We start from the raw sequence: 5054 nt of genomic DNA on the forward strand, positions 1-5054 counted from the left end.
GTGTCCACTACAGGCACACTGTTCCTTTGGACCAGATCTGCTGGAGTCCATGTGGTTGGCTGCCGTCTTCTTTAGGCAGATGACTGATCAACAGGAACAATTTGCTGAGCTGGACAAACACAGAGGTTGAGAGCCTGGCATCTTCACGCAGACTAGCTGGATTCAAATCTGGGATCTACTGTTTATTATTTGTGAGACATTGGGAATTGTACTTAATCTCTATCTGCCTCTCATTCTCATCTACAAAATAGTACTGGTAATAGCACCAGCCAGAAGGTTGCTTATAAATATTACATGAATTAGAGCAGAAAGCTGCTCTATATAAATGCTCAATAAATTAAAACTAAATTCATAAAAAGGTGATAAAAATTTCTCAAGCTTTCTTAAGTTTACTTAAAAAAAATCCTTACGTGCTCGCTTCGGCAGCACATATACTAAAATTTGAATGATACAGAGAAGATTAGCATGGCCCCTGTGCAAGGATGACACACAAATTCGTGAAGTGTTCCATATTTCTGTGATTTGCTTTGTTCTGAAATTGCCCTACTAGGGCCCAGCTTAAGAGGCACAAGATTCAAGATACCCAGAGGCCAACTCCAGACCAAACCAGAGTACTACCGGGATTGACCTACAAGTGACACACCCAGAGGGAATTCTCTACAGGCACAAGAGCTCATAGAGGCCAAACCACATTTAAGTGGTCAACCCTCACACAGCAGAACACCCTGCGGTGGGCAGAGCCCAGTCTCACAACTAGTCAGCCTAGGAGTCAACCCCACCTACTCAAAACCGAAAAGAAATTAAAGATCAACTTTAACAGGACAATATACACAACACAAGAGTCACCTTTGGAGCGCACACAGAGGAGAAGACGAAGTAGTGCAAGTCAAATATAAAGGACACAGACTACATAAGATAACCCAGCAAGAACTAAGAACTCTAGGGGATCTACTTAATACATCAAAGCAAACACAGAGAGTCAGCCAGAATGGGGAAACAAAATAACATGTCCCAAATAAAAGAACAGAAGAAACCTCCAGAAATGGAACCAAATGAAACAGAGGTAACCAACCTATCAGAGAGAGAGTTCAGAACACTGATGATAATAATGTTTAAGGAGCTTAGAGACGACATAAAGAAGGATGTAGAAATCATAATGAACAACCAGTTAGAACTAAAGAACACAATAACCGAAATAAAGAACTCACTTGAAGGAATTAACAGCAGGTTAGATGAAGCAGAGGATCGAATCAGCAACTTAGAAGACAAGTTAGCAGAGATCACCCAAAAAGAACAACAGAAAGAAAAAAGAATAAAAAACAATGAAGATGGTTTAAGAGACCTTTGGGATAACATCAAGTGCAACAACATGCGCATCATAGGAATACCAGAAGGTGAAGAGAGGAAGCAAGGGATTGAGAACATATTTGAAGTAATAATGTCCGAACACTTCCCTAACCTGATGAAGGAAACCAACATACAAGTCCAGGAAGTGCAGAGAGTTCCAAACAGGATAAACCCAAACAGGTCCACACCAAGACACATTACAGTTAAAATGGCAAAGGTTAAAGGCAAAGAGAGAATCCTAAAAGCAGCAAGAGAAAGACAGAGGGTTACATACAAGGGAACTCCCATAAGACTATCAAATGACTTTTCTACAGAAACATTGAAGGCCAGGAGGGAGTGGCAGGAGATACTCAAAGTGACGGAAAACAAAGGCCTACAACCTAGATTGCTTTATCCAGCAAGGCTATCACTTAAAGTTGATGGAGAGATAAAGAGCTTCCCAGAAAAGAATAAACTAAAGGAATTTATAACCACCAAGCCAGCATTGCAAGAAATACTAAAAGGACTTCTGTAAATAGAAGAAAGATGAAAACAATCTAACTACAGATTTAAAAAGCCCAAAGGGAGCACAAGGAAGAAGATAATAAAGATCAGAGCAGAAATAAATGAAATAGAAACCAGAAAAACAATACAAAAGATCAATGAATCCAAGAGTTGGTTCTTAGAGAAGATAAACAAAATTGGCAAACCTTTAGCCAGAGTCATTAAAAAAAAAAAGAGAGAGAGGACCCAAATTAATAAAGTCAGAAATGAAAGAGGAGAAGTGACAACAGACACCTCAGAAATACAAAAAATTTTAAGAAATTACCATGAGCAACTATATGCCAACAAATTTGACAATCTGGAAGAAATGGACAATTTTCTAGAGGCGTACAACCTTCCAAGGCTAACTCAAGAAGAAACAGGAAACCTGAATAGACTGATTACCACTGGGGAAATTGAATCAGTAATCAACAATCTCCCAACAAACAAAAGCCCTGGACCAGATGGCTTTACAGGCAAATTTTACAAAACGTTCAAAAAAGAATTATCACCTATTCTCCTCAAGCTCTTCCAAAAAATCCAGAAGGAGGGAAGACTCCCAAACACTTTTTACGAAGCCACTATCACCCTGATCCCAAAATCAGACAAAGACATCACAAAAAAAGAAAACTACAGGCTGATATTGCTAATGCACATAGATGCAAAAATCCTCAACAAAATATTAGCGAACAGAATTCAGCAATACATTAAAAAGATCATACACCACGATCAAGTGGAATTCATCCCTGGTATGCAAGGGTGGTTCAACATCCGCAAATCAATTAATGTGATACACCACATTAATAAAATGATAAATAAAAGTCACATGATCATATCAATAGACGCAGAAAAAGTATTTGATAAAATCCAGCAGCGATTTATGATAAAAACCCTTAAGAAAGTGGGAATAGAGGGATCATATCTCAACATAATAAAGGCCATATATGATAAACCCACAGCTAACATCATACTCAATGGGGAAAAGCTAAAACCATTTCCCTTAAGATCAGGAACAAGGCAAGGTTGCCCACTTTCTCCACTTCTATTCAACATAGTGCTGGAAGTTCTAGCCACAGCAATCAGACAAGAAAAAGAAATAAAAGGCATCCAAATCGGTAAGGAGGAAGTAAAATTGTCATTATATGCAGATGATAAGATACTATATATAGAGAACCCTAAAGACTCCACCAAGAAACTATTAGAGCTGATACATGAATTTAGTAAAGTAGCAGGATACAAAATTAATATTCAGGAATCAGTTGCATTTGTATATGCCAATAATAAAACATCAGAAGGAGAAATTAAAAAAGCAATCCCATATACTATTGCTCCAAAGACTATAAAATACCTGGGAATAAATTTAACCAAAGAAGTAAAAGATCTGTACTCAGAAAATTATAAGACACTGAAGAAAGAAATGAAAGAAGATACAAATATGGAAACACATACCATGTTCATGGATAGGAAGAATTATTATAGTTAAAATGTCCATACTGCCTAAGGCAATATATATATTCAACGCAATTTCTATCAAACTACCAATGACGTTTTTCACAGAAATAGAACATATAATCCTAAAATTTATATGGGACCATAAAAGACCCCAGATAGCCTCAGCAATCTTGAGAAATAAGAACAAAGTGGGAGGTATAACAATACCTGACATCAAATTATATTACAAGGTTACAGTAATCAAAACAGCATGGTACTGGCATAAAAACAGACACATAGATCAATGGAACAGAATAGAGAGTCCAGAAATAAATCCATGCCTATATGGCCATTTAATCTACAACAATAGAAGCAAGAATGTACGGTGGGGTAAAGACAGTCTATTCAATAAATGGTGCTGGGAAACCTGGACAGACATATGCAAAAAACTGAAGCTGGACCACCTCCTTACACCATATACAAAAATAAACTCAAAATGGCTTAAAGACTTAAAGGTAAGATCTGAAACCATAAAATTCCTGGAAGAAAATATAGGAAGAAACTTCACAGACATTACCCGGAGTAAGATTTTTACTGACATATCCCCTTGCGCGAGGGAAGTAATAGAAAAAATAAACATGTGGTATTACATCAAACTAAAACGTTTTTTCACAGCAAAGGAAACCATCAATAAAACAAAAGGGGATCCTATTGAATGGGAAAAGATGTTTGCCAATGATATATCTGATAAGGGGTTAATATCACAAATTTATTAAAAAACTCACTCAACTCAACTCCAAAACAACAAACAACCCAATTAAAAAATGGGCAGAGGACATGAAGAGACATTTTTCTAAAAAGGACATATGGATGGCAAACAGACATATGAAGAAATGCTCAACCTAACTAACCATCAGAGAAATGCAAATAAAAACCACAATGAAATACCACCTCACCCCAGTCAAAATGGCTATCATCAATAAATCAACAAACAACCAGTGCTGGCGCAGATGTGGAGAAAAGGGAACGCTTGTGCACTGTTGGTGGGATTGCAGATTGGTGCAGCCACTATGGAAAACAGCATGGAGGTATCTCAAACATCTGAAAATGGAACTACCTTATGATCCAGCAATCCCACTCCTAGGTATCTATCCGGAGAAATCCAAAACTCTAATTCAAAAACCTTTATGCACTCCTATGTTTATTGCAGCACTATACACAATAGCCAAGACATGGAAACAACTGAAATGCCCATCAGTAGACGACTGGATTAAGAAACTGAGGTACATTTATACAATGGAATATTACGCAGCCATAAAGGAGAAAGAAATCTTACCATTTGCAACAACATGGATGGACCTAGAGAACATTATGTTAAGTGAAATAAGTCAGACAGAGAAAGACAAATACCATATGATCTCACTTTTATGTGGAATCTAAAGAAAAGAATAAGTGAATGGACTAATCAGAAATAGTTTTGGAGACATAGAGGAAAAACTGAGGGTTGCTAGATGGGCGGGGGGGGCGGGGGGATAGGGGGAAGGTGAGGGGATTAGAAAACAGTCAGTAACCACAAAATGGCCATGGGGTTTTGAAAATTAATTTGGGGAATATAATCAATAATGTTGTAAAGATTTTGTAGGGTATCTGATGGACACATGTCCCATTTGGGAGAGCACCCCAGGGAAGATGTAGATTCCTGATCACTGTACTGTACACCTGAAGCTGAAGCTGAACAATAATGAATGCCAACT

General features: G+C 37.6%; 1 non-coding gene across 1 annotated transcript; it reads left to right on the plus strand.

Annotated features, from left to right (window-relative positions):
* Nucleotides 1–410: 410 nt before the first annotated feature.
* Nucleotides 411–517, plus strand: LOC141567997 (U6 spliceosomal RNA). The gene has a single exon (XR_012491016.1). It is a non-coding gene; the product is annotated as a U6 spliceosomal RNA (small nuclear RNA).
* The last annotated feature ends 4537 nt before the right edge of the window (nt 518–5054 follow it).

Source organism: Rhinolophus sinicus, chromosome 6 (assembly GCF_057876585.1).
Source record: "Rhinolophus sinicus isolate RSI-liver-muscle chromosome 6, RSI-T2T, whole genome shotgun sequence".
Taxonomy (NCBI): domain Eukaryota; kingdom Metazoa; phylum Chordata; class Mammalia; order Chiroptera; family Rhinolophidae; genus Rhinolophus; species Rhinolophus sinicus.